This window comes from Trichechus manatus, unplaced genomic scaffold (genome assembly GCF_000243295.1).
Source record: "Trichechus manatus latirostris isolate Lorelei unplaced genomic scaffold, TriManLat1.0 scaffold00131, whole genome shotgun sequence".
In the NCBI taxonomy this organism is placed as follows: Eukaryota; Metazoa; Chordata; class Mammalia; order Sirenia; family Trichechidae; genus Trichechus; species Trichechus manatus.
This window is the reverse complement of record NW_004444067.1, coordinates 1,234,184-1,243,984: the sequence shown is the minus strand read 5'-3', so window position 1 is coordinate 1,243,984 and position 9,801 is coordinate 1,234,184.

Sequence of the window (9,801 nt, the reverse complement as noted above, 5' to 3'; positions counted from 1 at the left end):
CTACTAACCGAAAGTTTGGCGGTTCAAACCTAATCAGCAGCTCCGCGGGAGAAATGCCTGGTGATCTGCTCCCATAAAAATTATAGCTTAGGAAATCCTATGGGGCGGTTCTACTCTGTCACATGGGGTTATTATGAGTCGAAAATCGACTCGTGGTCAGCTAAAAACAGCAAGTTGAGGGAGTGCATCTAGCTTCAAAGAGCCTCCTCCACCATCCGCATTCGGCTCCTGTTACTGTACAGCTGGGCTTCGACCCTGTTCCTCTTCTGTGTTGTATCTGTTCTGTGGTCTGCTCTCAGCCTCAGTACTAGTCACTATTGGGGCTGGATAATTCCTTGTCATGGAGAGCTGCCCTGTGTCTTATAGCAGAATTAGCAGCATCCGTGGCCTCTACGCACCAGATGCCACTAATACCTCTCTCCCTGGATGTGACAACCCAGAATGGCTCCAGTCATTGCCACATGTGGGGGGCGGAGGGTCTGTGTTGCCCCTGTTTGAGAACCACTGCCCTAGGCAAGTTAGTCGTGAGGCAGATGCTCCATAAGTATGAATATTTATCAGCTAGTCATTTGAGAGCATGATGTAAAGAAGCCATCTGGGGAGGCCTTTATGGCGAGAAAGAGGAGGCTAAAAGAAATGTGCAAAACACTTATTTTTAGAGTCCAATTCTCAGCAAGTTGGCCCCGTCCTCTAAAAGCTGCCCACTCTATGTGTCAAGAGCGTTACTGGGCTAGGAGAGGTAACTGCCACTCTCCACTCTCTTGCTTTCAAGTCATTGTTCTTTAATTAATAAATACCGCTCAGTATCAGGCAAAGGTAAATGGCCAAGTAGGTGCTAAATTCATCTGTAATACTCCATTGCTTTTCCTGATAGATTGTTGGCTTGAATAAGTAATACTTGCAGAACACAAATCAACAGGCAGATGAAAATCTACAGTGAAGATTTACTTTTCTCCTCCTCCTCCTGCCCGGTCCCCAGTTCTGCCCTTTTTCTAGCGGTCATTCTCGCCAGTCTCGAGTCCCCTTTTTGGGGGAACTCTGGATGGCCAGGTTTTATGAGCACACATGATGCTCTCACTTGTGTTGTTCACCTTTGAGTCCAGGCACGATTGCTTTTCGAAGGTTGATGTGTGATTCCTTAATTTGTAGAGCAATTCAAACTAGAATAATTTATTAGTTTCAGGAAAGTAGGAACCTTATCAGCATGAGCCTTTGATAAAAAGCGAGGTGTTCTGGGAAGATGCCCACTGGGAAGAGCGGCAAGAGGCCCCTCCAGTCCCCCATTCCGCGTCTAGTTCTAGATTAAGGTAATGACACACCGCTCACGATTCCTGTGTTAAGTGGAATTTCTGGCTAGCTTTCTGTTCCCGCGGTTTATTTTCTGAGCGTGTGTACGTCTTGTCTGGAGGTATTGATACGAAAATAGGACTTAAGTCCTCAAATGTTTGTCCGTTCTTGGTGTTCTGTACGTAGGGGATCAAGCTTAAGAAACAAACTTCGGGATTCTACAACAGAGGTTGGCAAACTCAGGTCTCCAGGTCACATCCAACCACTGTCCATTTTTGAATGACCCCACAAGCTGAGAATGGCTTTTACAAAATTTTTGGTGGTTGTTAAGAATATACACAGCAAAACACACACTGATTCAACAGTTTCTACATGTACAATTTAAGGATGCTCAAGGCAGACATTTTTTACTAGTTATGCTAAACTATTGTTGGGTTTTAAAAAGACTTCAGAGGATAGGTTTTTACATTTTTAAATGGTTGAAAATATTTTGTGACACTTGGAAGTTAATGAAAATCATATTTTAGTGCCCATAAATAAACTTATATTGGCATACAGCAGTGCCCATTGGTTTATGTACCATCTATAGCAGCTTTTTTTTTTGTGCTACATGGCAGAGCTGAATAGCTATGACAGAGACTGTATGGCCCCCAGAGCCTTAAATATTTATTATATGACCCTTTATAGAAAAAGTTTGCTGGCTGCTGGTCTCAGAATGGCAGAAACACTACTGATAATGAACAGCTTTGGGAGTAGACTCCTGTTGGAAGCGTGACTTGCTGTGAGGTTGGGTTTTATTGACCTGAGGACCTTCACTACATCGGAGCCACTAACTGATAGGCGAATCGTGCCACTTCACCCACAGCTTGTGACACTGATGGGTCTGGCCCCATCTCAACTAGTTTCTGAGATCAGTGGTCTCCAAACATTTTTTGATACATATATTCCAGTCAGAACAAGCACTTCTGAGCATACTTCCACTGTACGTTTATCAATTAATACGTGTGCTACTAATAGGTACACTATAAATCCCACGTAAACAGACATTCTAATGTTTTCTTCCCTCATTCCTGTGAGTCCCTTCTTACCATCTGTGCTATGTGTACCCCACGTCGGAGCCAATTGCCCCAGAATGTTCTCCAGTGATGGAAACATATACGAAAGAATTTGTAGGATTTTTAAGTGCAATACCAAAAACAAACCCATTCCCATCAAGTAGATTACGACTCATAGCGACCCTATAGGACAGAGTAGAACTGCCCTATAGGTTTTCCGAGGCAGTAATCCACGGCTTTGAACTGGTTTGAACCAGTTCAGTCATGGCCCATGAGGCAAAGCCAAAACAGACCCAAATTTTTAAAATTTGGGTGATCTGGAGCCATAACCAAAATGGGGGAAATTATGGGTCAAAGCCCTGGAATGGGAAACTCGGAAGAGGTATAGTGAGCCCTTTCAGGAACCTGATGTGGAAGATTGGATTACTGGCAGGACTGAGGGGAGCAACACACATTCACAGCAGTGCAGTCAACTGCCATCTTTCACCAGCGGGCAAAATCCAAAGGGCTAGGGTTTTGGTTGCTCTGCAATGCATACGCTGCCCTTGTTTTGTAAGAGGGAGATTAAGTTTCTAGCAGAGTTTTGACCTGTAGATTTTCCCATTCCAGTTATGGTTCCAGTTTACCCAAATTTTAAACATTTTTATAAATTTCGGTCTGTCCCAGTGTCACTTCTTGGCCATGATTGAACCAGGAAGAATCAGTTCAAAGCCCTGCAGTAATCTTTACGGAAGCAGACTGCCACATCTTTCTCCTGTGGAGCAGCTGGTGGGTTCCAACCACCAATCTTTTGGTTAGCAGCCAAACACTTAACCACTGCACCACCAGGGCTCCTTATTTAAGTGCAATAGCAAGCATTAATAAAGGGCAGCCATTCAGGGAAGGCTTTTCAGAGGTGGGGATAATCAAGCTAGGCTTTGATGGATGAGCAGGAGTTTGTCAAGTAAAAACTAGAGTAAGTTGATGTGTGAAGGCTTGGATGTAGGAATGAACAAGTATCAAAGGCACAACCCAGAGTCTGGCCTGGAGAATAAGGAGGGAATGGCAGGAGGTGGGGGTGAGGTGAAGCTCCACTGGGGTGGAGGAAGAGAGGATACCTAAATGTGGCTGCCATGCTAACATGTGAGCTTCATGATACCAGGGGTATTGTCTTCACTGCCCCTGGAATAGTGCCTGACACTCAGTAGACTCCAATAAATATTTAATAAAGGAAAAAAAAACATGATCATCTCAGTAAATGTAGAAAAAGCACTCGACAAAATCCAACACACTGACATGATAAAAACATTCCACAAACTAGGAATAGAAGGAAACATTTTCAGCCTGATAAAGGGCTTTTGTGAAAACCCACAGCTAACATCATACTTAATGGTGAGACACTGAGAGCTTTCCTCCGAAGATCAGGAACAAAAGCAAAGATTTTCTATCTCACCACTTCTATTCATCATTGTACTGGAGGTTCCCGACTTTTTAAAGTCATGGAGGCTGGATTAACCCCCGAAACTATTGCCCTGAGATAATCTTTAAAGTAAAAATATCCCCTGAAGTCTTCTTAAAACTAAACAATAGTTTAGCTTAATTAGTAAAAAATGTCTGCCTTGAGCATTATGCTCTTTCAAGAACTATCTGTGTGGGATTGAATTGACAACAGCAACTCAAAAGGTTAGATAGGAACCTTAGGGGGCAGTGAGTTTATGTTAATGGAGGAGGAACAACTCATAGAAGGAGGGTGAGAATGGTCTTCCAACTTGAATGTAATCAGTGTCACTGAACTGTACATGTAGAAGCTGTTGAATTATGTATGTTTTGCTGTGTATAGTCTCAACAACGACAAAAAACATTGTACTGGAGGTTCTAGCAAGGGTAATTAGGCAAGAAAAATAAAAGGCATCCAGATTGGAAAAGAAGAAGTAAAGTTACCTCTATTTGTAGATGACACAATCTTATATATAATATTCACCAAAAAATCCAAAGGAGGAAAAAGAAACTATTAGAGCTAATAAACAAACTCAGCAAAGTTTGCAGGACAGAAAATCAATACACAAAAATCAGTTGTGTTTTTACATACCAGCAATGAACAATTTGAAATGAATTCCATTTATAATAGCATCCAAAAAGATAAAATGCTTAGGAATAATTTGACCAAAGAAGTACAAAATTTGTACACTAAAAATTACAAAGCTTTGCTGAAAGAAATGAGATCTAAATAAATGGAAAGCGTCTGTGTTCATAGATTGGAAGACTTAATATTCTTTTTTTACTGTACTTTAGGTGAAGGTTTACAGAACAAATAGTTTCTCATTAAACAGTCAGTACACATATTGTTTTATGAATTGGTTAACAACCCCACGACATGTCAACACTCTCCCTTCTCGACCTTTTTTTTTTTTGTTTGGTGAAAATATACATAGCCAAAGATACACCATTTCAAAAATTTCTACATGTACAATTCAGTGACATCGATTACGTTCTTCCAGTTGTGCTGCTATTCTCACTTTAGATGAAAGTTTACACAACAAAATAGTTTCTCATTAAACAGTTAGTGTACATATTGCCCCATGACAAGGTGGTTAACGACCACATTACATGTCAACACTGCCCTTACTCAACCTTGGGTTCCCTATCACCAGCCTTTCTGTCCCCTTCTGCCTTCTAGTCCTTGTCCCTAGACTGCTGTGTCTCATTAGTCCCGTTTTGTTTTATGGGGCTGTCTACTCCCTGGCTGAACGGTGAACCTCGGAAGTGACTTCACCACTGAGCTAAAAGGGTGTCCGGGGGCCATACTCTCAGGGTTTCTCCAGTCTCTTTCAGGCCAGTAAATCTGGTCCTTTTTTGTGTGTTAGAATTTTGTTCTACATCCTTCTCCAGCTCTGTCCAGAACTCTCTGTTGTGATCCCGATCAGAGCAAGACTTAATATTCTTAAAATGACACTATTCCCCAAATATTATACATATTCAATGCAACCCCTATCAAAATTCCACCTGCATTTTGTTGTTGTTGTGGCTTTTTTTTTTTTTTTAGAAATAGACAAGTTGTTCCTAAAACCCATATGGAAATGCAAGAGAACCAGAAGTCAAAAAATCTTGAAAAAAAAAAGCTGGAGAATGCATATTCCCTGATTTTAAAACTTATTGCAAAGCTACAGTAAGCAAGACAGTGTAGTACTGGCATAAGGACAGACACACAGACCAATGGACAGAATTGAGAATGCAGAAATAAACCTATATGTCTACAGGCAGTTGATTTTCGCCACAGGTGCCAAGGCCGCTCAATGGAGGAAAGAATAGTCCCTTTAACAAATGGTACTGGAATAACTGTATTTCCACCTGCAAAAGAATGAAGTTGGACTCATACCTCACACCATATATGAAAATCAACTCAAAATGGATTAACGACCTAAATATAGGAGCAAAAATCATAAAACTCTTAGAAGAAAACACAGGTGTAAATTTTTGTGGCCTTGCACTAGATATGACATCAAAAGCACAAGCAACCAAAAAAATAAATTGGACTTCATGAAAACTAAACACTTGGGTGTGTCAGACAACCTACAGAATGGAAGAAAATATTTGAAAATCACACACTCGATAACGGTGAGTGTGGCCCTTCTTTGTTGTTGTTGTTAGGCGCCCTGGAGTCAGTTCCGACTTACTGTGACCCTGTGCACAACAGAACGAAATACTGCCGTGTCCTGTGCCATCCTCACAATTGTTGCTATGCCTGAGCCCACTGTTGCAGTCACTGTGTCCATCCATCTCATTGAGGGTCTTCCTTTTTTTCGATGACCCTCTACTTTACCAAGCATGATGTCCTTCTCCAGGGACTGATCCCTCCTGATAACATGTCCAAAGTATGTGAGACGAAGTCTCACCATCCTTGCTTCTAAGGAGCATTCTGGCTGTACTTCTTCCAAGACAGCTTTGTTCATTCTTTCGGCAGTCCATTGTATATTCAGTATTCTTCGCCAACACCATAATTCAAAGGTGTCACCTCTTTTTCAGTCTTCCTTATTCATTGTCCAGCTTTCCCATGCATATGAGGTGAATGAAAACACCATGGCTTGGGTCAGGCGCACCTTAGTCCTCAAGGTGACATCTTTGCTTTTCAACACTTTAAAGAGTCCTCTTGCAGCAGATTCGCCCAATGCAATGTGTCTTTTGATTTCTTGACTGCTGCTTCCATGGGTGTTGATTGTGGATCCAAGTAAAATGAAATCCTTGACAACTTCAGTCTTTTCTCCGTTTATCATGATGTTGCTTATTGGTCCAGTTGTGAGGATTTTTGTTTCCTTTATGTTGAGGTGTAATCCATACAAACGGAGAAAAGACTGAGGTTGTCAAGGATTTCATTTTACTTGGATCCACAATCAACACCCATGGAAGCAGCAGTCAAGAAATCAAAAGACACACTGCACTGGGGAAATCTGCTGCAAAAGACCTCTTTAAAGTGTTGAAAAGCGAAGATGTCATGTTGAAGACTAAGATGCACCTGACCCAAGCCATGGTGTTTTTAATCGCCTCCTATGCATGTGAAAGCTGGACAATGAATAAGGAAGACCAAAGAAGAATTGATGTCTTTGAATTATGGTGTTGGTGAAGAATAGTGAATATACTGTGGACTGCCAGAAGAACGAACAAATCTGTCCTGGAAGAAGTACAGCCAGAATGCTCCTTAGAAGCAAGGATGGCGAGACTACGTCTCACATACTGTGGACATGTTATCAGGAGGGATCAGTCCCTGGAGAAGGACATCATGCTTGGTAAAGTAGAGGGTCATCGAAAAAAAGGAAGACCCTCAATGAGATGGATGGACACAGTGGCTGCAACAGTGGGCTCAAGCATAGCAACAATTGTGAGAATGGCACAGGGCTGGGCAGTGTTTCGTTCTGTTGTACATGTGGTCACTATGAGTCGGAATTGAGTCGATGGCACATAACAACAACACAAAATTTAATATTACATATGTGGCTAGCATTATATTTCTATTGGATAGTAGAGTGTACTCTAGAGTATTGGCCCCTGGGGACAGTGCAGAAGTGGGTGACTTTAATTTATTCATGGAATAAAATTTCACTGAGCAACCTTTGCTGGGCTAGCCTAAAGCTGATCACAGGATGCATTTTTTTTTTTTAAATGTATTACTGTAACATACCTAAACTAAACCAAACCCATTGCCATCAAGTCAGTTCCAACTCATAGCGACCCTATAGGACACAGTGGAACTGCCCCATAGGGTTTCCAAGGAGCAGCTGGTGGATTCGAACTGCTGACCTTTTTGGTTAGCAGCTGAGCTCTTAACCACTGCGCCACCAGGGCTCCATAATATAGCTAGTCAATCCTTTACTGTTGGATACTTACATAGGTTTCTTTTTTCTCCTTTGAACAGCCTCATCGGTTAGGAATTGCACTCAGCTAAAAACCTGGTTACAGTAGCTTAAACACATAAGGTTATTCTCTTCTGTAAAGGCACTCCAGATGTGGGCAGCTCTGTGAAGTCTCTTTCTACCTTTCTGCTCCACCATCTTCAGCACATGCCTTCTAGCCTCAAGGTTATAAGATGGCTGCTGGAGCTCCAAACATTGCAACAGAATTTCCACAAAGGAAGCAGAAGTAGCCCTACATTGATTGTTTCAAATGTTACTAAAAAGATGGGGTGCCATTCATTAATAGCCAAACACAAGGTTTGGTAAAACCTTCCCAAGTATTCATTAGCCCTGTCTTAAAAAACCGTCTCTGCAGTCAAGTTTGTTCCAACTCATAGTGACCCTATCAGGCAGAGTAGAACTGTCCCATAGGGTTTCCAAGGAGCGGCTGGGAGATTCGAACTGCCGACCTTTTGGTTAGCAGATGAGCTCTTAACCACTGTGCCACAGGGCTCCAGTTCTATCTTACCAAACCAAAAAACCATACCCGTTGCTATCGAATGTCTGGCCTGAACATGGCGACCCCACTTGTCTTACCAGTTGGTTCTAAAAAAACCCACTTTGTGATAAACCAAATTTTCCCACTCTACCTATAACTAGTATCTCGGCACCACCAACCCATAAACTCCATCAGCCAATCCCCAATTGGAAAAATATAGAAGACATACCACTTCCATTGCTTCTGGCAGCATTTAATGGGGTGTACAGAAGATAGAAAGTGTTGAGTGGAACTGATGTCACTCCAGATGAAGGAAAATCTAATTTATGTCCAGAAAAGAATGATAATCAGTTGCCACTGAGTCAATTCCAACTCATGGTGACCCCTCATATGTCAGAGTAGAACTGTGCTACTTAGGATTTTCAATGACAGATTTTTCGGAAGTAGATCATCTTTCTTCTGAGGCGCCTCTGGGTGGACTCAAACCTCCAACCTTTTGGTTAACAGCCTATCACATTAACTGTTTGCACCAGCCTCCAGGGACTCCAGAAAGGAAAGAAGCAGGTGCCATTTTGTTGCCATATCTCCAGATGGCCTTCCATGATTTCCCCTATGGAATAGGCGCTGTCCTGACCTCTACTCCCCACGAGGACGTGTGCTTCATGGACTAGTTGGGTTTGGTTACTGTGAGGTTTTCCAAGAGTACTCCCTGGGTGCTGGTTTTGGGGTAGAGGTATCACCTGCACCATCAGTCCTGGAGGGAGGAAGGGAAAGAGTGGGTGGGTATCCCTTCTTTCTTGGGTGGAGAGGTCACTGAGATCCAGCAGTGACATCTGAATGTGATTTACTAAACCAGCAAGCCATGGCAAGGAAAAACAAACAAAAAAAGGTGCACATCTTGTTACGTTTGGAAAGCATTACTATTTAGACCAAATCTAAGAAATAGTCCCCCCCCCCAGAGGTTATTCATCAAATCCAAAATGCATTTTATGATTATGTCTCAGATCAGAGGATGGGCTGGGGTGGGGCAGAGAGGGGTGGAAATTTTTGAGTAGAAACTTAGCCAAGGTCATTCTTGGATTCCTAGTGACTAGAACGGTGCCTGGCACATAGTTGGTGCTCCTTAAATATCTGCGTGCGTTAGTATTAAAAATTAGGCGGATGTCAGGATGAATTCTCCTGAGGAGAAGGGCTTTGGCATTTGTCAGAACCTTAAGGAGTCTTAGGCACCCCCCCAAAAGGTTAAAAACCAACCTAATACGGAGACAAGAAATTTGTTTAAAATCAGTGTGAAGAACTGGTTATTCTTATTATGGGTAAGAGCCAGCCCTCGGCATCTGGAATGATCTCCGTGCTTAAAAACCCCAGTCGCCACCATTTTCTCCAGGTAATTTTCCATCCCTGCCCCCACAGCCAAAAAAAAACAAAAAGAAAAAGGTGTGGGGGGGAAGTCATTCTGAAATTCTACCTAGCTATTTAAAAAAAAAAAAAAACGTAGCGGTAAATTAACGTCCCCCCCTTCCCGCGCCGCCGGAAGCGAAGGCAGAAGAAAGGGGCCTCGCGCGACCGGCCGCCCCCAGCCCCCCGCCCCCCAAAC